The 24,980-nt window shown below is 39.5% G+C and overlaps 2 pseudogenes across 2 annotated transcripts; one reads left to right on the top strand and one right to left on the bottom strand.

Annotated features, from left to right (window-relative positions):
- The first annotated feature begins 597 nt into the window (after positions 1-597).
- Positions 598-6,285, top strand: LOC143614810 (SNF1-related protein kinase regulatory subunit beta-2-like; annotated as a pseudogene). The gene is made up of 4 exons (XR_013150356.1): positions 598-881; positions 3,905-4,080; positions 4,952-5,113; positions 5,679-6,285. The product of XR_013150356.1 is annotated as an SNF1-related protein kinase regulatory subunit beta-2-like (transcript).
- Positions 6,286-8,373: 2,088 nt separating this feature from the next.
- Positions 8,374-15,034, bottom strand: LOC143614811 (heavy metal-associated isoprenylated plant protein 7-like; annotated as a pseudogene). Its single transcript, XR_013150357.1, has 5 exons — positions 14,877-15,034; positions 14,640-14,782; positions 14,284-14,504; positions 9,358-9,448; positions 8,374-8,853 (listed from the first exon to the last, which is right to left on the bottom strand). The product of XR_013150357.1 is annotated as a heavy metal-associated isoprenylated plant protein 7-like (transcript).
- Positions 15,035-24,980: the final 9,946 nt, after the last annotated feature.

The following is a 24,980-nucleotide window of genomic DNA, read 5'->3' as shown; positions in this document are numbered from 1 at the left end:
TTTTAACAAACTCAAGCCGCTGTTAAAACTCATTTAGTTAGCAAGTTCGTGACCAAGCTTCATTTATTAACAAGGCATGCCTTAAAGTAGGGCAAGTTGAACGGTCGGTCGAGTCACGTAATTTTTGAGGCCAAATAAATATTTATATATATATATATATGTATTTTGTATATATATTTAAACCTTTTTTTATAAAATAACTATACAATAAAATCCAAACTTAAAAATCTATCCATAAATCAAGTCAGGTTTTAAAAATAAAGCTGTAAACAAACTAAGCTTAAAATTTGCTAAACTAAACAAGTGTAGCTCGAATATATGAAAGTCACTCGACTGTTTTCCTCAATAAATAAAGTCCAAAAAAGAACATAGATTGAAGATTTTATTTCTAGAAAAAATGTATGCTTTTACAACAATTCAATTCTCATCTCATATCATTAATAATAATAATAATAATAATAATAATAATAATAATAATAATAATAATTTCAAGTCTGCATCATACACTCATTACCTTCATCTCTCTCTCTCTTGTTCTATCTCCATCTCACATCCACATTCCACAGTGCACCTCTATCAATCAATCAAGTATTCAATATCAAGATTCTTGTTTTATTATTATTATTACATAAAACCACTGAGATTTACAACTGGGTTTGTTTCAAATCTTAAAATCTTGAATTGGGTTTTAATTTTCATTAATGGGGAACGTAAATGGTAGAGAAGACGGCGGCGGCGGTGCTGCTGGCGTCGACGGCGGCAGCACCACCTCAATCGGCAACGATGCTGCTCCTCGGACTGGTGATGATGGTGATTTCATGGGTCATTCACCTCCTCCAAGCCCTAGGGTTTCTGGCTCTCCATTAATGTTTACTCCACAGGTAAATTATATATATATATATATATATATATATATATATATATATATATATATATATATTTCTTTTAAGTTTTAATTTAGGGGTTTTGCATTTATTTTATACCCTTTTGGGTAAAGATGAATACCCATTAGTAAAGATTTGATTTTGATGATAGTTGTGATAGTAATGATGGAGTGGACTGATGTTGTTTTATTAGTTGATTGATTAGGTTTATAATGCAGCTGATGCTGTAGATCTAGAAAATGTTTGCAATTTCTTTGTGGGATTTTTGTGCTGATTGATCTTGTTTTTGTTGTCACCTTGGTGCGTGCTTGTGTCCGGAGGTCGATTGATTATTGGTTTAGGGTTGTTCATGATAAAATTGTGGAGGAAACAAGCAATTTTATGAGTGTTGACATAGTTTTGTATCGGATTGAGTCAGAAGCTTGTTTGAAATTGAAGTTTGTGGTTGTTGATTTGTTGTTTTGGTTTTCTTTACATGGTTTTGCTTGAAACCTTGTGTTTAGTTGCGTTTGTGATAAGACTCCACCTTATCAGCGGGTCAACCCATCTGGGTCCAAAAGGTCTTGGGTTAGTTACCTTGACCTAGTCAACCAGGAGCAAAGGTTTAGGGCTGAATTAGTGGGGGGTTGACTGTTGACAATTGACGGTCAAAGGCTGAATGTTAGGAGAGATTAATTACCTAAATTATGTTATAAGTATTTCATTTCTGTTTTAGTTTTGAATGTCTGGTTTTATTTTTGATTATCAAGTTCTTCTTGTAATTGGAGACTTACCATCTCGAATTGGTTAAAAGGGAGACTAGCCCCTCTCGAATCGGGCCAACTATCTTTTTATCTCAATAAAATATATATTTTAGTTTTTGGGTTCTATCATTTGGTTCCGTTGCCGGGAAACATTAAAGGAACGATGGTGCAAACCGGGGGTAGCGGTGGTAGCAGTCTTACGTCCGATCAAATTGCCACTCAATTGGCAGCCATTGCCGCCAAGCTTGACACCAAACTCTCACGGTTGAGGGGTGATGTTGCAGAAATCAAGTCTCAGATGATAAGAGATGGCAACTATTGTGAAAAGGCAGATAAGCTTCGAAAGAACATGGAAACGGAGGACAGTTTAATGGCAGACAAAAGAGGCGAGATGGTTAACTCTTATAACCAGAAAACTCATCATCAGATTTTGAAAATTAAATCCAATGAACCTAATGCCATGAGTTTGAATCTTGAATCCGAGTCCAAAGTTGGCCATATAGAGCCCAACAGAAACCTAGTAGCAACACCTGCCTTTAAACCTAACTTATCGGTTGTTACTCAGTCATCACAATCCACTCCTAAAATCCTTCTACACGTATTTGATTCCGTGAAGCACGGGCGATTTCTAGCATGCAAACTGTTGGGCTCAAGGGAAAAGGAAAAGAATACCGACTCTGAACAACCAACTGCAATTACAATTACAGGGGACACCTATGATAAGAAGGAAATCGTTGAAATCAATTGGTCATCAAGGTCAGGCGTAGATGCAAAAGACAAGGAAACCGCATGGCCTTCACAATATGCTCTAGCTTATGGATGGATAAATGAAGAGGGTCAGCCTATAATTGAATGGTTGATCGCTTGGCACAACAATTCCTTTCTTTTCGACTTGAGGACAAGTCGTGTCTCCGGGTCGGAAGTATTGATAAGACTCCACCTTATCAGCGGGTCAACCCATCTGGGTCCAAAAGGTCTTGGATTAGTTACCTTGACCTAGTCAACCAGGAGCAAAGATTTAGGGCTGAATTAGTGGGGGGTTGACTGTTGACAATTGACGGTCAAAGGCTGAATGTTAGGAGAGATTAATTACCTAAATTATGTTATAAGTATTTCATTTCTGTTTTAGTTTTGAATGTCTGGTTTTATTTTTGATTATCAAGTTCTTATTGTAATTGGAGGCTTACCATCTCGAATTGGTTAAATGGGAGACTAGCCCCTCTCGAATCGGGCCAACTATCTTTTTATCTCAATAAAATATATATTTTAGTTTTTGGGTTCTATCAGTTTGTTTGACGGTTATGAAGTTTGGTTTTAGCTAGCTTTTGACATAATGTCGAGTGTGTGGTTTTTTGAATATGATTTTTGGTCAACCCTGGTTAAATATGCCTTCTATGATATGAAAAAGCTTCATTCTGTTTAAAGATTGTCTAGTGTAAGTAGACAATGCTTTCTAATTTTCTCAAATTAGAAAACATTACCGACTTAAATTATATTCTATGTTCCAAATTAGGCTTATTCAGATATACAAGGCATATGAAACTGAAACAGGGGTTGGCCGAAATTCGTAACCAAACAACCACAAATTCACAGTATTTCATTAACTAGCTAAAACCATACTTCGTACCCGCCAATCTAACTTCACCAAACACTAGATTTCAAAACAATAACTAAAGAATCGCAAACTTCATCATCTAATGTAGATATTTCAACCAGGGATTATGATCACAGTTTTCTGATTATTATCGTATAACTAATATGTCTCGAAGATGAAAGATTGTATGCATAAACATAGAATTCCCAAACCATCCCTAGCTGATTCTGACTTTTCTAATCACGATAACCTCTTTTGTAAGAGTAGATTCTTATTGGATTTGTTAATATGTTATTTTTTTAATTTAACAATCATCCAATACTATATATTCGATACGAGTAGTCGAGTATACAACTTCTAAAAAACTATTTTAGCATATATGTTCTAAAATGGAAGTGAGTTGTCCGTTTGTAGAAAACAGAAGAGAGTGACATACTTATCTTTGAAGTGATTCTTGCATTTTATTTCTATTAAAATACTTTCCTTTATCTTTATCCCTATCTCTTAAATTGTTTTTTATTCAATTTTGGTAAACAAACGGAAAAACGTGCATCCTTCTCATGCCATATGTTACCTTAGCAGTTAAGAAACGTAATCCATTTTACATCAAGTCTCTGATAATGTACATGTGGCAAGCATATGGTAAAGCTGTGATCTTTTGCATTGTTGTGTGTATTTTGTAGGTACCCGTGGCTCCATTACAAAGACCCGATGAGATGCAGTCAAACAATTCATGGATGCACGACACCTCCAACTATGAAGACATGGTGACCGAGCAAGGAATTCCAACTATGATCACATGGAGCTATGATGGAAAAGAAGTGGCCGTGGAAGGCTCATGGGACAATTGGAAAACAAGGTGAAAAAACATTAAATTTTGTTTATTTAATGTTTATCCAGTCATGCCCGTTTTATATTTTGGATTAATGTGGCATATATAGGTTTGAGTTATGCTAAAAGTAAGTTTGTGCTTAAAAAGTATAAAAAGGTAATTAAATTTTAGGCAAAGTCTTATACATTGATACCATGTGAAAAGAAATATAGAAACGATAATCACAAAAAACTTTCGGACACCATGCCTAAACATTAAGGCCCATGTGTTAATGTTCTTTGTACACTTTTTAGATAGGGGAGGGGTACAACAAAACCATATTTTAGCTGAAAACTTGTGAAACCCACTTTTGAATACTAATTTTTTTATTTTTATTTTTTCATTCATTTTTATATGTTATTAATATTGCCAAATAATATTTTTTTTTGTAGATTACAGAAGTACATATATGAATATTGTGAAGTTACATATATGTATCTCATACGATATATATATATATATATATTGTAGATTACGAGCTACATATCTCTACTTTCACAAACTACAAACATATATTTTTTTTATTTTTATTTTTGGTTTTGGTAAAGATTAATAACATATAGAGAAATGAAGAAAAAGTGTTTTAAGAGTGGTTTTCACGAGTTTACAGTTACGTTTCTAATAGAGAATTGCAAGAACCACATAAACAATTACTTTTGTCTATTGCTTCAACTGTGATACATAAGACGATCATGTAATAGCATATCAATGTCTCTCTTTCTCTCTATCACTATGTGGATACTGCTACATATAATGATTTTATTTTGAACACGCCTCTCTCTCTCTATGTGTGTTTGTGTGTGCGCACGTGCGTGCGATATATGAATAAATAACTATTTGATGTTTTGTTCTTGACCAGGAAGCCGTTGCAGAGATCAGGAAAAGATTTCATTATATTAAAGATTCTTCCTTCGGGTGTTTACCAGTATAGATTTATCGTTGATGGTCAATGGAGGTATTCCCTGATGTGCCATGGACACAGGATGAAGCAGGCAACACTTATAACATCTTAGATTTGCAGGTACTTTCCTTGAAAATTACATATATCAAAGTAACTTCTGATTATGCATAACGGGTATCTTAATTATATTTTGAATCATTGAACACTTGATCACTCGACAAAACCTAAGTACCTTATAGGACAAAACATCTTGTTGTGATAATTGATACCAGTTGGTGCGTTTTGGCGTGCATTTGGAAAGGTGTTTATCACGAGCCAGTGTTAAAAATTTATCACTGCACAAGCTTTTGAAAGTCTAATATCATGTAACGTCTTATTTGTGCTTTAAAAGTATACATATTTTGGAATTTTGAAGTGGTCCCTAGTATAGATAAATCATGTGATGTGATGTGAAGTTTGTTATTTTATTTTGTATCTTTGTAAAAGTTGTCTGGATTTTTATGGATGTCTTCTTTTGTCATTTTTCTTCAACAGCAGGTGATAATTTATATACTTTTCTTTACCTTTTAGCTTTTGAATCATGTTAACCCCACAATAAACCACAAATTTGGCCTTTATGTTTATCTGTAACGAGTCAAACGTATTGAAAGCGTATATTTAGCATTAATAATGTTTTCGATGACAGGAATATGTACCAGAAGACATTGAAAGCATTTCTGGTTTTGAACCGCCACAATCACCAGATTCAAGCTACAACAATTTACAACTTGGGCATGAGGACTACGCAAAAGAGCCGCCATTAGTGCCGCCACATCTCCAGATGACGCTTCTTAACGCCCCTCCACACCACACGGAGCCTACTCCCCGACCTCAACATGTTGTCATCAACCATCTTTACATGCAGAAAGGGAAAAGCAGTGATTCTGTTGTAGCCCTTGGATCAACTCATCGGTTCTTATCCAAGTACGTCACAGTTGTTCTCTACAAGTCTATACATCAATAATCACAAACCAACCAACCAACCGACTAGAAGAGATGCAATCTTAATGGTATGTTTCAAGAGGAGATGATATGCGAAGAGAACTTACTTCTACGATGATGATGATTTTCGAGTTTTATATGTACTTACCATAACCATCATGCACAAATTTATCATGTAGATTTACTACTCCCTTGATACATTTTGAAAAAAATGATTATGTTTTCACTTTTCAAAGATTATTTTTGAAGCTCAGAATAAACATCCATTAGAATTTGTCCTTATACATAATTATTATATATTTATTAATGGAGCACAGATCAATACTTTTAAAGGAGTACATAAACCTATACCTGGAAACTATTTATTATGATGCTAATTTACATCCTACTACCAATTGCATTTGTATACTCCACTACTGATTACTTGTGCGTATATGGAAACTTTTTATATTGCCGTGGCCACGATCGCGGTATAAGATGTCATGACCTGGTTCACACTACCAGAGTGAGGTGAGGTTCTTGGAGATGACATAAACTACCCTGCAACACTTACTAGAAAAGCAATATGGCTTTCATAACCTGCATACTTTTTATATTGTACCTTTAACCTTTCCAACAATTTCTTTTTATATTGTGTCGTGTCCTAAGTAGATCACCACTCGCAGTTAACGTGATGTTTGGTATCATAAGTGTATCCATAAGGCTTTTCAAACCGAATCACTAAGTACACCCAATCAGTTATTTGTAAGGATGACACTCTACCTGATTGTGAGAGGCTTCTAATCAACATTTTCAAAGAATCATTATGTCATTCTCATAGAAAACCAATAATATGCATCCGAAGCCCGATGAAGTGAGATTGAATGATCGTATGAACTCCATCTAAATCACCATATATAAAAATGCATAATGATTTTTATATAACCTGACTTTCATAACCTGCATACTTTCTGAAGAGAATTGTGATTCAAACCATGAATCATTTCAATGACCTTTACCTCTTATAAATAAACATTACAACTATTTCCTATTTAGAGATGTGTCACAAAATAATTGAGAGAGGCAATGGGAATATATTTACTAATTACTACTAATATAAATTCCTAGTATACCCTCACAGTCGAAACGAGAGTGAGACGTATATCGAGACTGGATCGGAAGTCTTCAAACAACACACGAGGGAAACCTTTCGTAAAAAATCTGCTATCTGGTAGCGAGAAGGCGTGTGCAAGGTTCAAACTTGACCATTTTTGAACTTGTTGTCGAAACGAAATGTATGTCAAACTCAGTGTGTTTTGTGCGTTGATGCAGAAGTGGAATACTGGATAAGTAGTAGGCACTTACATTGTCACAACAGATCGGAGTGGAAGACGAAAGTGGTTGATGTAGTTCCAATAATAGATTTGTGTAGCCAATAAATTCCGGGAACAAGAGAAAACGGCGTAATAGTTATTTTTTTCTGTAAAATGGCTTGGGAGAGGCCGATGACGTTGGAGAAAACGACTGCAACATTTTTATTGTTATTACTTATCATCTTAAAAACGTTCTTTATGGGTTAATATTCATATTATAAAGAATATTTAGAAAATTGTTAATATTAATATAAAACAAGAACTAATATTTCTAAATAAAAGTAAAGTTAATCTCTTTTTTTATTTCATATTTTAAAATTAAATTAATATATTAAAAAACGAAAAACGACGCAGGAGGTGATGTGCTACACCATATGTTACAAGTAAAAGAATATAACTTCTACCTGAAGGCACAGAAGGTGAATCGTTGACTCATGAGATATGAAGGGTTGAGACAGGATATGAATGACTACATGAGCATAAAATCACATCTCTTTTTGGTAATTAAAAAAGTTAAACTTTATTTTAGTAATTGTTTTAGTCAAAATAGCTATTTGGTGACTTTCGCTTACGATACATGTATGCTTTTACATTTTCAAAGACTTTTGCTTAAGCTTATCCACTAATATTATATTTTTTAGGGTGTCCGGGCACCACTCGGGTAGTCTGATAGTTTCCTCAGCTACATCGGTAACATTGGTGCCATTAGCTCGGTTTGTGGATTTGGAAACTAATTTTGACTTCTGGTAGCCGAATGTTATGCAAATGAATTAAATTGTTTTGTGTGGAAAAATGATCGAATTTTGTAGTTCTCCAACCCCACCTATACGATTTAGTACACTTTTATTTAAGGAAATTAGGTTAGGGTAAGATGTGACAATTTATATGGTTTTCAAATAGGATAATGATACTTCTACAAGCACCCCTAATATCGTTACACTAGAAACCTAGAAGCCAACTTGTAATATCATTGATTGATTATAAACACCATGTTAAATTGCACGAGTGTAGAAGACTTACATTTGAAAACATGAAAGACTAGTCAAATTAAATGAGTAGGGTCACCATTTGGCCTGTACCTTGAAACATCTATTGCACAATAAATGCTAATCATAGCACAAGTAAAACTTCATTACTTACTAGTTACCAAATCATAACAAGGAAAGCTAAGACACTAAATACACTCTCAGTAACATTACAGATCATTTTTGTGACGTTACATTACCAAACAAGCATGAGGATTTTCGTCACTGAACATTTCAGGAGTATAAGAGTAATAGTCCATGTAATTCTTTGGCGGCGAAGATTCATTCTTTTTGGTTTCTATATTTATGTCATCTGCTTTCTTTGTGTCAGGAGCCTCCTCCTCCTCTTTCTTTTCCGCTTCTTTCTTTTCTTCTTCTTTTACTACTATGGAAGCTTGCTTTCGGGTTTTCTTGATTATGTCGTTCATTAACTTCTCAGGCTCAAGCACACCCGTCACCACCACTTGCTCATTCGCTAACTCTGTCTTGACTGACTCAACACCTACATTAAAATGTAAATAATTGATATGGAGTGAAATTAAGAGTTACTAGACTCCTACAGTCCTACTTCAAACTAGACAAAGTGAAACATGATAGAAAAGATCTAGACATAAAAAAATGTGTAATTTGGGCTCCGAGTGGAATTACGGGGCCCATAAGCAGTGGACTGAAAGTTCTCGATGAGTAGGATGGTGTGGACTACCTGTCATATATATATGAATTTCATCATTTGATATTTTGATTACTAATCTTTCCATTTCAAGTGTAAATTAAACGTGCAAACGTTTAATTGTTGCGGTTATTTATGTCTTTAATTTTGTAAGAAGGCTTGACAATATCTGCTAAATTTACATATTTTTAAAGAGCATAATATAATGTTTTTATGCATTCAATAATATACTACTTCTTTAAGTTTACTCTTTGTTATTCTCTTATGCCAATATTATGAACTGTTAAGGTAGAAACTGCTTACAACAACGTATATTACTGGGTTAATAGCGTTTACCTTTGATCTTCCGAATCCTTTTTTGTAACCGTTGAGCACAAGCGTCACAATGCATCGACATCCTCAGCACGATTGTTATGACAGGAGGTGGCTGCCACAAAATATAAAACCTAAATGTCACTTAATTTGATCACATTTCACTTCTAAAACTAGTCATAAACAACATGCAATTTGATTACTTTTACTGAGTGTGATCGTTCTGCGGGGTGGGGTCGACGATAAATAACTGAATCCAAGATAGATTCGCATGGAAAATATGGATAGTCCATGAAGCATATGCAACCAAAAATATGGATGCCAAAAAGAAAATATCAACTGGTCCAACATTTTACGTACGACATCCAACAAGTTGTGCATTATATATCGATCTTCTAAATTAATGACAACTTTCACTCTTGTCTTTTAGGGTGATATGTACTAGTCACTTACCACCTACAATGCATCTGGTTCAAGGGCTTCATGCATTTAAAAAAAAATGACGGATTGATTGTTGCAAATAATTAACTTTACACTTTCTTAGTCATCCCACATGCGCAAAAGGCAATACCTCAAAATGTTCAGCTTTTACATCAATGACACCAATGAGTTACAACTTTATCAAAACCTCAAAGTGCAAATCCGCATGTGCTATAAGGAACGTTGCATATCAAATATCACCAATGCGTTTTGATTGACAGGGAGCAATCCATGATAGTTACTCTTAAGAAGTTTTAGCTCGGGTAACTTTAAAACAAATTTGTGAGCTTCTTATGAGCAAAACAAACAATATTGGTTTGTATGAGAGACCGAATGTTATTTAAAATGAACCAAACTTATCACAAAATCAAGACATATTCATAGACTTTTTGACCATCAAAACTAACAAAACAGACTTTGACTTTTAGCACACTTATAAAGTATACATAATCAAAAAGAGTTAGTCTGAAAAGAACAACAAGATTTGCTGGCTAATCCAACTAGGATTTGGTCCGAAACAAAAAACCTTAATGGTACAATGGGTCCAAGGAAATAGTCAATCAAATAATACACTTCAATCAGTCGACGGGTTTAGAAGGCGGGCTGAATAAGCTGGTTGTTATATAAAAGCGGGGACTAGATAGCTGACGGGTAAGTCAATATTGTTAACCGCGAAAATAGTCGTGCAATTTAATTTTGATGTGTTTTGAAAAATGAAGATGATGTCATTGTATAGGGTATGGAGTATAAAGGAGTTAAAAAGAATGAAACTTATATTAGTTTCACATCAGTAAGTGTACCAAAATTTTTACATCAAGGACACCAAAAGGATGCAAATTTTATTAAAACCCTAATTATTCTAAAGATAACTATCACAACATGAATACATTTTGATGCGTTTTGTTTATCTGGTGAAGAATAAACATGGTGTCATTGTGGATATGAGTAGGCATGTTCAAAACGGTTTGGGACTAGGAACCGGAACCGGTTCCTAACCGGTTCCTATATTCAAAACCCCCTTTTAAACCGGTTCCAGGCTCGAACCGGTTAGGGAACCGAACCGGTTCTCCCACCCTCGGACCCCTAACCTATCTAACCGGTTCTTACCGGTTCCTAACCCGGTTCCTGTACCGTAACCGGTTCCAACCGGTTACAGTGTAAAAATTTTTATTTTTTTTTTCGTTTTTCGTTTGCGATTTGGATTCTAAACTACGATTCGTATTTGTATAACATGAAAAATAAAAAAAAACAATTAACATAAAAATAAACAATTAACTGATGAAGAAAAGACAACTACTGAAGATGTTTGCCACTGAAGACAACTACTGAAGGTTGCCACTGATGACAAGTTGACAACTACTGAAGGTTGCCACTGATGATAACTACTGAAGGTTGCCACTGATGACAACTACTGAAGGTTGCCACTGATCACAACTACTGAAGACTGCCACTGATGAGGAATACTCATCAGTGGGAAAGCTGCCACTAATGAGGAATACTCATCAGTGGGAACAGTCATCAGTTGAATCAGTGGGAAAGCTGCCACTGATGACAACTACTGAAGGTTGCCACTGATGAGGAATACTCATCAGTGGGAACATTCATCAGTTGCGACTTCTTCCTCGGAATTACTTGTAGAAATGCCTTCTTGTTCGTCGTGCACTCGAACATCAAGTGGTGTTTCATCTTCGAGAGTGGTTACGTGTTGAATACGATCGATTGAGTCCAAGTGATCCTTTAAGCAAATGCACATCTCCACTGACTCTGAATTTAGTCTTGTTCTTCTCACCGATATTACACTGCCACTAAGAGAAAAAGCGGATTCCGAAGCTACCGTAGAAGCTTGGACGGTTAGTAAATCACGGGCCATGGTGGCAAGAATCGGAAACTCGGTTTCCTTTACCTTCCACCAAGCCAAAACATCAAAAGTGCCATATTCCTCTTCGGATAAACCGGTAGAGTAATCATTTGCACTATACCTTCCTAGTTCGCTTGAAGGGGTGTTACCCCTTTGTTTTTTAGCCGTTACGTTGCGAACGGTGTTCATAAGGCTAATCATGGGATCTCGTACTCTAGTAGCACTTGAACTTGATGAAGACCCCCCCGGCATAGGCATGTGTATGTTTGACCCATATTTATTTAAATAAAAGTCATACATAAATTTAAAATTCAAGTTAAAATCATTTTTTGCCTCTGTTGAAAAGTTTGGGTCAACTTCATGCATATCTAAGGCTGAAAAAATTTCGTCTATCACACATTCAACTCCCGTAACATTTAACAATGGGTTTAAAGCGGCGGCGCAAATAAAAACCGGTGGCAATTCAAGAAAGTATTTTTTTAATTTAAACTTCATTGGTAATATGATGTTTGAAAACATTGGACTTTTATTTTCAAATTCTTTAAGATTGTTAACGATTAAAAATAACTCCGAAAGAACCAAGGGACTTGTCGGATAATACGTTCCCGATAGTTTCGTAGTTGATGTTTTAAAAACTTCAAGAAAAGTCGATAAGTCATTGATAATTTCCCATTTCTCATTTGAAAAGGGGATTGCCAAATCATTCTCGGCAAGACTAGAATGAAACATTTGTAAAGTTTCTCTTTGTTTCAAAGCACTTTGAAACATTATGCAAGTGGAATTCCATCGATGAGGTACATCCCAATTAGCTCCCAAAGCTTTTCTTCCCGTATCTTTACAAAATTTTCTATATTCCATTTGTCTTTTTTTACTTTTCTTAAAAACTTCATGTATCATTAGTCTAAAATCGTTTATAATCGATGTAACCTCATCCGAAGCAAGTCCGTCTTGCACGATTAAATTAATGATATGTGCAACACACCTTGAGTGAAAAAATACACCATTGCAAATCGGCGTATATTTTAATTTTAATTTATCAACCGCCGATGTATTATTCGACGCGTTATCAAATGCCATTGAAAATATTTTATTTTCTAGTTTATAAGTTTTTATAACATAATCTAAAATTTCAAACAAATTATCTCCCGTATGTGGATACTCAAAGAGTTCGAAAGCAATGGTGCGTTTCATCATTTCCCACGATGACGGGTCTACCCAATGAGCGGTGACACAAAGATAAGATTCGGGTAGACCATGTGGAGCCGACCAAACATCACTAGTTAAGTTTATTCCCGTATTTATATTTTCAAAATATGCAATTAGTACCTCTTTGGCCTTCTTCCACAATTTTAAACAATAACGTTTAAGAGTATGACGACTTACGTGAGTGTATTGTGGTTGAAGCGTATCTCGAATCATGGCGGTTAAGCGAGGGTTGTCGAAGTGGCTAAACGGCAAAGCTTCTTGAATCACAAACTTCGCCATACGATCTTGAACTCGATCAATTTGGTATGTAAATATTCCGCCTTCACTATCCATTTGCGTTTGTTGCGAATCGACGTTCTTTTTCAACGCCTTGCAATACGGTTTTTCGATGTGTTTCTTCAAATTTGAATTCGAAAGTGGGTTTAAATAAATCCCACAAAACTTGCACCGAGCCTTCAAATGGTCACTCAATTCAACCAAATCCCAATTGCACCAAATCTCTTGATTACGATTATGAGGTACAATACGAACGAAACTTGGTTCGGCGTTGGAACCTTGACCAACCGATGATTGTGAGGCAGCCATAACAACAAATATGAATATAGAAGAAGAGAAAACAAGAGATTAGAGAACTCAAAACGTTGTAATAGCGTTTTTTTGTATTTTTTTGCGTTCGGGTTTGCGTTTTGAGTGTTGTGATGAACCCATGACACCAAAAACCTATTTATACTAGTAGTGGGGTGCTTGGGGGAGCCAAAAAACGGCTATTTTTGACCCCAACGGTCAAAAAACGGCCAAAAAAAACGATTTCCAACGGCTATATTCGATCCAACGGCTAGAACCGGTTAGGAACCGGTTCCTGATGGTTCGGTTCCAGAACCGGTTCCGGTTCCTACCCGCCCCCACACAGAAATGCAAGAACCGGTCACGGATCATCGGGTTGAATCAGATAGGGTCCGGTTCCTACAAAAAACGGGTAGGAACCGGTTCGGGTCCACCGGTTCGGTTCCAGGAACCGGTTTCGTTGAACATCTCTAGATATGAGGTATTGAACAATTATCACATCATTTCACATCGATAAATGTACCAAATGAGTTGTGGGTGTCATTTTTTTTTGACCCTTCATTCTGTTAATACTATTTCATCACTTTGTTATGTAGCTTTCTTGTCACCACACACATGTTGCACAGTAATTAAATATCCTGGTAAATTAATATTTACGGGTACTATATATATTACCTATTTGGACCCACTTCAGTTCATGTATTTGTGATAATCTTTCAATGATTGATGATATGGATTTCAAAATATTACACTATTAGAAAACTGAGTATTTTTGCAAATGAATGTTTGTACAAACACTCAGTTTTCTAGCAGTGTTAGTGTTGGAGTTAGGAAGGAATAACCTTGTCTTTCTTCTCTTCCTTTGGTTGTTCGGCCTGTTGTTTCTTCTCCGGTTCCGGTTCTGGTTCTGGCTTTGACTCGGGGGGTTTTGGGAGCACGGATACGATGTCAACTTTCCGACCAGTTTTCTTTTGAATCCTTTCGCTCAGTTTTGCAGCGTCTAATTCCTTTCCTTTTACGACAACCTCGCTGGCCTTGCATTCGGTCATGACTTCTTTAACACCTGCTCATAATTCGAAACTGTGACTGATTATAATATACTAGCAATAGTAATATAAATCACTTAATACACTACTTGGTCGTAAATGCCTAGATTTCTAGTAGTGATTAGACGAAAAGCGGTGAAAAAAATTAAGACCTTGAAAACCTTTCAAGGACATTGCAACTTTTCTAGCACAAGCTCCACAGTGCATATCAACCTTCAACACTACTTCTTCCGGAACCTCTTCTTCTATTTTCTTCTTTATCTTCTTCTTCCTTCGGTTTCGCATCTTTTTTCTCCTGCGACATTTAAAATAATTATATTTAAACATTTCATCAAATAGGGTATTTATATATGCATATGCTTATATAGTGATCAGGAAATGCGACTTACTTCTTCACCCATTATATCTTCTGAGAAATGCTAGCTAGCTACCTATGTTTTAAAGTACAATCTCCCCTTTGAATATTTTTAATGAAAGTGTAAGATAAAATTTGACTATATAAACACAAAAGACACCATCTTCATATATTTTCTTGTGGAGTAGGGTGGCTGAAGAAACACTAATTGACCCCGGCAGATTACGGATAATCTTAGGGTCAAGTAGATGTTTCCCACGAGGGTTAGGTCCGGCAAAGATGGTTATTCTTCTGATGACCTGCAAAACAGACACCGTGAGCTCGTCACTGAGAAGGGGGGGGGACCTCCTTGTGACCACCCTCCGGCGTGAGAATCAGACTAGATTGCTCTGAATATAAGTGTATATTAAGAGAAATAGCTAGAGCAGATAAGATATGTGATGGTATAAGATAAGATATGATACCGTTCCAAGGTGTTCGAGTATTTATAGCCGAAGGTAGGTTTCCAAGCAGGTACAGCCAGCTGTATAATATTCCTTTTCTACCAACTGTGGGCTACGCACGTGCCATGCTGGTGGTTGGTGGGTAGGCAGCGGCTGATAGTGACATGGCCGGCTGTGTACTATTCCTTTTCCACCAACTGCAGGCTATGTACGTGCCACGACAAGGGTTGGTGAGTAGGCAGCGGCTGATAGTGACATTAACTACTAGAGCGTGCTCCTTATCGTACTGTTGTCAGTGAGCTGTCACCCTGTGATTGGTTCATGGGCTGCTTTGGTCAGATCTTGTCTATTTTGTCCATACCTTGGCAGGTATAGTACAAAAGATCCTCCAGAAGCGTACGGACTGGCTCATTTGGGCGGGAGTATTCCCGCCTTGCTCATTCCTTCAGGTGACATTAATGAATTATTGAGAGTTAGTGCCTTGTGCGTGTAGCCTTGCTATTAGTGCGGGTAGCCTTCCCTGATGGCTTGTATCCGCAGCTGCGGGAACAGGCGGGGTACTTCACCATTGGGAGGCTTTTCCTGCGGGAACAGCTGGCGTACTGCGCGTAAGGTCTTCATCTCTCTGAGCATGGTGGGTCCTGCGGAACCAGTTGGTCTTTGCGCAGACGTCCCTCTTCAAGGTGAGTCTTGCGGGTCCAACTGGGCTCTGCTGGGACCTACCTCTTCAAGTCCCCCCAGTCCAATGTTCTTCTCATGAATTGTTAATAAGTGAGGTGAACTTTTGGACTTAAGCAAGGGGTTTTGAAAAGGGTTTTTAGTTTTAAGGTTTTCCGTGGGGATTCTTCCCGCGGTTTTCCTAATGTCACATGCAGAAATTCCCGACTTTTCTGCTTGATCTTTGGGTATGATGCGGGTAGGTGTGTAACCTCCTCGCAAGTCAGGAGCGTTGAGTTTCACTTGTGTAGATTCTCCACGAGGTTTTGGTAGTTTTAGACATAGTGATCAATTATGTTAAACAACCAATTCCATCTTGGAGCTTCAAACAATCTAGTTCTCAACGTTCCCGCTATACGGGGATGTTATTTCCCTTTCCACAAGCATGGCCCAGAAGATCCTTCTTGGTTTTAATTCCTTGCAAGTGCTAAGTATGTGAAGGGTTTCGCCTTGACACTGTACCCGCACTCGTCTTATAGTTACTTGACTTCCAAGGTATTCTTGGCTTCAATTCCCTGCAGGTGCTAAGTATGTGAAGGGTTTCGCCTTGACACTGTACCCGCACTTGTCTTACGGTTTCTTGGTTACCAAGGTATTCTTGGCTTCAATTCCCTGCAGGTGCTAAGTATGTGAACGGTTTCGCCTTGACACTGTACCCGCACTTGTCTTACGGTTTCTTGGTTACCAAGGTAAGGGGGTATAGTCCCTCTTATTTTTGAATCTTTGAATCTTTTTGACTTGCTTTATAAACGTTATATGACTTGCTCATGCATATTATAGTTTAATTTGGCACTTGTTTTGCCTCATAAACAATATATGATTCGCTCGTGCATACTTTAGTTTAACTTAGTAATTTTTCAAGTATTTTGAATAAGTTAACCTTTCGACGCGTGGTTGTCAATATGTTAGTGTTCAGTTTCCTCTATCATGATTGTGCGGGTAGGACCGTCACTTTCATTTAGTGGGATGACCAATCTTCACCTATAACTGACCTGCGTGAAGGTTTTCCTCATCTTTTCCTTAGAAATTTTTGCTGTTTTTTGTGTTTATGCGGGTTTTGCCGCCTTCCACACGCAACGACTTCCCCACTTATTTATGCGGTGAATACCGGCATATCAGTGGTTTGAATAAGTTAACCTTTCGACGCGCGGTTGTCAATAGGTTAATGTTCAGTTTCCTCTATCATGATTGTGCGGGTAGGACCGTCACTTTCATTTAGTGGGATGACCAAACTTCACCTATAACTGACCTGCGTGAAGGTTTTCCTCATCTTTTCCTTAGAAATTTTAATCATTTTTTGTGTTTATGCGGGTTTTGCCGCTTTCCACACGCAACGACTTACTTCCCCACTTATTTATGCGGTGAATACCGGCATATCAGTGGTCAGATCATAAGTATAAATGTAAGACCATCAGCGTCAATGTGATAAGGAGAATCATTTCCATTAGAAGTGGCTCTAGGCCTTTTTTTTACAAGTTTGGAATTGATCTACATGTAACATTTGCGTAATTGAGCTCCATTCCATGTTCTTGGGATGGGGGTGCCATCGAGCCTTTCGAGCCGGTATGCGCCTTTTCCCAAAACTTCTTTGATAATGTATGGCCCTTCCCAGACCGGGGCCAGCTTTCCTGGGCGTTCTTGGTTCGAAGCCTCGTTGTTACGCAGTATGTAGTCTCCGACATTGAAGTTGCAGAGTTTTACCCGCGTGTTGTAGTACTTTTGCATTTGTCGCTTGTAGTTCTCTTTACGCGCTGCGGCTAAGTCTCTGCGTTCTTCGGTTAGCATAAGGTCTAACCGTCTTTCCGCATCATTGTCTTCTGGCTGAATCAAGACCCTTGGTGAGGGTAGACCAATTTCGACCGGGACCATGGCTTCAGTGCCATAAGTGAGGCTGAACGGGGTTTCTCCCGTACTTGCCTTTTTCAGCGTTCTGTTTGCCCAAAAGACGTGTGGAACTTCGTCCACCCAGCCGGATCTGTGTTCCAATAGTCTTTTCTTTATGCCATCGACGATGCTCTTATTTGCTCTTTCCACCTCACCATTACCCTGCGGGTGCGCCACTGAGGTAAAGGTGTGGGTGATTTGAAGTTCTTCCAGCCACTTTTGTAGCTTCTTGTCAGCAAAGTTGGTGCCGTTATCGCTCACCAAACTCTGTGGAAGTCCAAAACGACAAATAATAAATTCCCAGATAAATTTTTTGATATGTTTTGCGGTTGTTTGGGCTAAGGGCTTTGCTTCTATCCACTTGGTGAAGTAGTCGATGGCTACCACTAGACACTGAACGTTCCCTGCTACTGTGGGAAATGGGCCTGTCAGGTCGATGGCCCACTTCTGAAATGGCCATGAAGAGGTGACTGGAACAAGTTCATTCTTCGGGCGATGCGTGTTGGGTGCGTAGAGTTGGCAAGACCTACACTTTCTGATGTATGCCAGCGCATCCGTATGCATCCCCGGCCAAAAGTATCCCGCGTTGTTTAGCTTAGCTACAACAGCGCGTGGACCTGCGTGTATTCCACAGATGCCCTCGTGCACTTCCCTTAGGAGGTAGCCAGCATCTTGGTTGTCCACGCATCTTAGGAGTGGGCCAAGAAAATTACGCCTGTAAAGGATGTCATCGATGAGTTGATAGTTCAGTGCTTTACAACGTATTTTTCTTGCCTGTGTTTTTGACTCTGGTAGTATACCCGCCGCGAGGTAATTTATTATTGGTGTCATCCACGTTTCTGTGCCGGTTTGGATGACACAGATTTCCTTGTGCGGGACTGATGGTGCTCCAAGGAGTTCAATGCGGATGTCCTTTCCCAAGTGGGTGAAGACTAATGATGCAAGCTTGCTTAACGCATCCGCAGATTTGTTTTCGCTACGCTTGACGTGTATGACCTTACAATCGTTAAAGTCGCGCATAAGGGTTTTTGCTTGTGCGAGGTACAGGGCCATTGTGTCGTTCACGGCCGTGTACGTCCCGTTTATTTGGTTGGCTACTAACATGGAATCCACGTGGGCTTCCAAGTTTTTTACTCCCATCTTACGCGCAATTCTCAGCCCGGCCAAGAATGCTTCATACTCCGCTTCGTTATTTGTACTTGGAAAATCCAGTCGAATAACGTAAGTGTATTCTTGGCCTGCTGGGTTGGTTAGTTTCAACCCTGCGCCTGAGCCTTCGTTGCTGGCTGCTCCATCAGTGTAGAGTCGCCAGACATCATCGATGTCCTGTGCTGGAGAGGGTTGAGCCTCCTCCTGGCACTCTTTCTCCCGCGAAGCGGGAACTTCTGCAATAAAGTCGGCCAAGACCTGGCTTTTTATGGCTGGTCTCGGCTTGTATTTTATCGCATATTCTCCCAATTCTATCGCCCATTTGGTTAGGCGTCCTGACAATTCGGGTTTGCCTAGAACGTTTGCGAGTTTGAAGTTGGTGAGAATGGTTATTGGGTGACCTTGGAAATATCGTCTTAGCCTGCGTGAAGCCTGTACAAGTGCTAAGACTAATTTTTCCAGGGTAGAGTACCGGGTTTCTACGTCTGTTAGGACACGGCTAACATAGTAGATTGGCATCTGGATGCCTTTTCGCTCTACTAGCAGGACGGCCCCGGTTGCTCTATCTGTGGCGGAAAGGTATAGGATTAATTCCTCCCCCGCTTCTGGTGCTGTGAGCGTTGGGAGTTCGATCAAGCGTGACCGAATTTCCTGAAAAGCTGCTTCCGCTTCTGGTGTCCAGCGGAAGTGCGTTTTCTTTAAACAGTTTCTCAATGTTGACACGAATGGGAACGACCTATCCTCATGGTTTGCCAAAAAGCGGTTAAGTGCGACTAGGCGTCCATTCAGTGTCTGAGCTTGCTTGATGGTAGTAGGTGATTCCATTTTGATAATGGCTTCGACCTTTTCAGGGTTCGCTCTGAAGCCATCTTTAGTAACAATGACTCCTAAGAACTTCCCTTCTTCCATCCCAAAGGAACACTTGCTCGGGTTGAGCTTCATGTTTATCTTTCCGAGCGTGTTGAAAGTTTCTTCGATGTCTTTCAACATCGTTTCTGGGTCAGAGCTTTTGATGACCAGGTCATCCATGTAGACTTCCAAGTTCCTCCCAATTTGGGCATGAAACTCTTTGTCCATCAGGCGTTGGTATGTGGACCCGGCATTCTTAAGTCCGAATGGCATCATTTGATAACAAAATGTGCCATCGGGGGTCCGAAATGCGGTTTTGTCCTGATCGTCAACGGCCATGTGGATTTGATGGTACCCCTTATACGCATCAAGGAAGCATTTAAGGCGAAACGGTGTTAACGAATCTACCTTAAGATCAATTTCGGGTAACGGGTAACAATCTTTGGGGCATGCTTTGTTTAAGTCTTTGAAATCTATGCACATGCGCCATTGTTTGTTAGACTTCGGTACCATGACGGGATTTGCAACCCATGTTTGATATCTGCTAATGCGTACGATGCCCGCGTCAAGGAGTTCCTTGACTTGGGTTCTACACGCGTTAGCTTGTTCCGCCCCCATTACTTTGCGCTTTTGTATGACTGGCGTAAAAGCCGGGTCACACTTGAGCTTATGCTCTGCCTTACTTCGAGGTACACCAGTCATGTCAGCTGGTGTCCACGCGAAGATGTCAGCGTTTATCTGTAGTAAGCGTTTGAGTAAGGTGCGCGTAGGATCAGTGACTGTTGGGCCAATGGTAACAGCCTGGTCAGGGTATTTGCCATTGAAGACCCATTCTTCTGGTTCGGTGATGGTTGGTTTAGCCATCTTTGGTTTGGGTTTTGATGAGACAGATGCGATGCATACCTGGGGAATACCGGTGATCATCGCTACACCCTCAGCTGTTGGCCATCCCATCATGCAGTGGACTGACGATACCGCGGCATTGAATCTTTCCATCCCGTCTCTCCCGAAGAGAATGTCGTATTTGTGGTGTGACTTCCTCATTACGACAAAGTCCACGTCTTCTGTGCGGGAGTGTTTCCCGTCTGTGAGAATGACGGGGAAAGATAGGATACCCAGGGGGTGTTTGTGCTGCCGTCGAACCCTTCCATCGAGGCGTAGACCGTTTCCAGGCATTCCTTGTCTTCGTCGTCTAGCTTGTCGAAGAACTGCCTGTACATAACCGTTGACGAGGCGCCGTTGTCAGCAAGAGTGCGGGAAGTGATGTAGTGCCCCAGCTGGCTTTTGATGACGATAGGGCCTTCTTTGCTGGGTCCTCCTGGCACTCGCGGGAAGCGCACCTCAGCTTCCTTCCACGAGCATGGTTCTGTCGTTCGTCTTTTTCTTCCTCTGACGTTACTATGAACCATGTGGATGCTGATGTCAACGGGCTTTCGTCCGTTGCTTTTGTATCGGTTATCATTCTTCCCTCCATTCTTGATTGATGCCACAAGGTGTGTAAGTTTTCCATCCTTGACGAATGTTTCAACAATATCCCTCAAGGATATACACTCCTCAGTGGTGTGACCCTTTGTCCCGTGGAAGTCACAGGATTTGCTTTGATCCGCGTTATGTCGCTGCCGGACCATTGGAGCTTTTGGCCATGGGAGTTTTCCGGTGGCAAATATCTCCGTGACGCTTTTGGTGAGTGGCGTCCACCGGGGGTTTCGGTTTGATGGGTGCGTGTTATCCCTTCCGCCTACTAGAGGGCGAGAGCCGGATGAGGTGTCAAAGTTTACCTTTGACTGCCAAATACCTAGCTTCCTCTTTTTGTTTTGCCGGGCGGTCCGGACGTTGTTTTCTCTAGTCCTCTGCGTGTAGAGGTTTGTACTCTGGGGAAGATCCCTACCCAGTTGCTTCTCCGTTTCAGCAAAGCGCTTGGCCACCGTCATGATGGCATCCCATGTGGATGGCATGCCGTCTTTACCCGTTGTTGGTGCATGTTTTGTAACAAATGATCTTTTGTGTTTGTTAGAATTGAGAGCAACGGTCAAAGGGGAGTCTGTTGGTGCATGTTTTGTGACCGTCGCTATGCAATTCTGTTCAGCGTTGTGGAAGTACGAAGTTAGAGCAACTTCGCCATAGGTGAAGTTGTAACAACTTCGCCATAGGCGAAGTTGTAACAACTTCTGCCATAGGCGAAGTTAGAATAACTTCGCCATAGGCGAAGTTATAACAACTTCGCCTACAGGCCCAAGCCCGTGAAGTTTATATATATATATGTGTGTCTTGTTTAGGTTTGTGAATCCAAAAAAAAAGTTGAGTGAGTTTAGTGATCAGTTTATTTGTCTAGAGAGAAACCAAGAGTGAGAGTCGTGTGGGACGACCCGAGGTAGAGCTCACCTCGGGTCGGCCGCGTCATTTGTTTTCATGTTTGGTATGTAAGTGTTTGGTTATGATATAAAAGATCTGCAGATGTGTTTATCCCATTCGTGTGTTTGTTCGTGTATGTGTTTATGTGTAATTGTGTTCTTCGTCTTCTACACCATTAAACGAGTCTAGGAGGATTCCGCACTCCTAGACCTCGTGCGGATCTCGTATCGATCGGCGACGCCCCGGGGGGACTTACAAGTGGTATCAGAGCGTTTGCTCGATTGTGTGGTTCGGGATTATCACGCGGGTGTAGAAATCGTTCCGTTTGACTATTCGCGAGACGAGTTTTCTGAGTTTTTGTGCTATACTCACCTCCTACAATCATAAACAACCCATAACACCTTCACAAACCTCGAAAAACCCAGAAATCTAATATGCAGAAAGTTCGTGTTCATCAGGCGAAGTTGCCGTCACTGTTAGTAGGGTTTCGGTGAAGATATAAGGTTAAGCGAAGTTATCCACAACTTCGCCTACCTCTTCAAGTTCGCTTACCTCAAGCGAAGTTACCCACAACTTCGCCTACCTCCCAAGTTCGCTTACCTGAAGCGAAGTTATACACAACTTCGCCGAATCAGGCGAATTTAAAAAGGAAGCGAAGTTCAGAATCAGCGAAGTTCAGACTTAAGCGAAGTTATCCACAACTTCGCCTACAGTACTGTTTAAAATAAAATTTTTTATTTTTCGAGTTTCTTTTGGGTTTCGTGAAAGATGTCTTCAATAAAAATTACGAAACTAGTTAAGATGGAAGTGGAAGCGGGTTCGGCTACAAAGGCACCGAAGATGCTTAAGAAAACCGATTATGTAGCGTGGAAAGATCGTTTTGAACAATATGTCAAGTACCAAGATGCCAAGATGTGGGTGTGCATACAAGATGGTTACATTCCACCTACTGCTGAGTATGAGGGTCGTGATCAGATCAAGAAATACAAAGAGATGGAAGAAGAAGAGAAGAAAATGTATGAGGCCGAAAGCAAAGCTCATGCAGCAATTACAATGGCTCTTCCACAAGAGATTCTGCACACTTTCAGAAAGTATAAAACTGCCAGAGAGCTTTGGGAAGCGCTTGAAAACCGGTTTGAGGGCAATGTGGGAATTCGTGCATCGAAGATTAAACTTCTAAAAACCCAATTCTCGGTCTTCAAGTATCTGAAGAATGAATCACTTGATGATATCATCACTAGATATTATCATCTGATGACTGAACTCAGCAACTATTCAATTGTTTACAAAGAAGATGAGATTGTTGAAAAGCTTCTTGATGCTCTCCCACCGAAATGGGAGATGTATACTGTGTTGATGAGAGAAGACAAAGACTTTGCTGACTTTGACCTGGAGACAGCAGTTAACAAGCTAAGAACGTTTGAACTGAACATGGTACGAAAGGAGACACCTACCGATCAGGTTCAAGATCCGGGTATGTATGGTGCAAAGGTTAACTCAGGATCAAGTTCGAAAACTGAATCATCTGCTTATTACTCTAAGGGAGAGTCAGGCGCTAGCTCAACACATGAAGGACATGTATCTCTCAACATGAACGGTGATGTGTGCTTTGTAGCTGGAGGATAAAATGCTTCTCAACCTCAAGCGACCAAGAGTAGTTTTTCCCCAAGTGTTTCAAACAACAACTACTCGAAGATGCCCATGAGTGTTAAATCTGCTGAACAGCAGTTTGCTCTCTATGCATCTTTTATTGCTTCGTATGAGAATTACATTCAGGGTAAGATTGTTGATCCTGCAATTTTGGATGAAGATTATGATCAGATCGATGCTGATGATCTGGAGGAGATGGATCTGCAGTGGCAGATGGCTATGATTGTCAGAAGGGTTAAGAGGTTCATGAAGAAGACTGGCAGGAAGTTTGTCGGTGAGAGGCCAGGGTTTGATAAGTCGAAGGTTCGCTGTTATAACTGTCAGCAGAATGGCCACTTTGCAAAAGAGTGCAAAAATGAACGTGTAGAACGCAGTCAAAACAGATCTACACAGCAGAGTGGTAGTGGTAATGACTATAGAGCCATGATTTCCTGACAGAATAAGGAGTACAACTGGAATCTGCATGTTGAAGAAGTATTTGAACATGCCAATTTGGCAAACATCGAAACTGCAGATAGTGAGAAGGGAACTGGCAAAAATGAAGCTTACATGGCAGATGTGGCAGACCAGCTCTCCGAGGTAAGTACCGAACTCCCTTGTACTAAGTGTGAACATCTGTCTGAACAACTGACAACTATAACTGATCAGTTTGTTAGTTTGGATGCGCAATTTAAAACTTTAAAAGAAGATCATCATTTCACTAAAGCTAGAGAAAATAGTTACAAAGTAAAAATTAAAGCTAGTGAGAAAGATATTAAAAGTCTTAAAGCAAAGCTTGCTGAAAAAATTCAAGTGATTGATCTTTGCTATGAAGTACTAGAAGAGAAAACCAAACTAATAGCTGAAAGGGATAAACAGATAGCTGATCACCAGGTGAAAGTGGTGGAACTTAACAGGAAACTTGAGCAATTCAGAAATTCCTCCGCTATACTTGATCACCTCGTTAGTGATCAAGGTTCCCGAGTTAAAAGAGGAGGAATTGGTTATCATGAAGTTCCACCACCTTTCAATCATAATTACACTTATGACCCTAGTAATCAGAAATCTGTCGATGTTGACTATGATCAGACAGTTCCGGTTAAAGTAACGATTAA

Source organism: Bidens hawaiensis, unplaced genomic scaffold (genome assembly GCF_021521415.1).
Source record: "Bidens hawaiensis isolate Kalapana, Puna unplaced genomic scaffold, B.hawaiensis_p1.1 tig00041139_1, whole genome shotgun sequence".
Lineage (NCBI taxonomy): Eukaryota > Viridiplantae > Streptophyta > Magnoliopsida > Asterales > Asteraceae > Bidens > Bidens hawaiensis.
The sequence above is the reverse complement of the archived record's forward strand: the minus strand, read 5'-3'. Positions and strand labels throughout refer to the sequence as shown.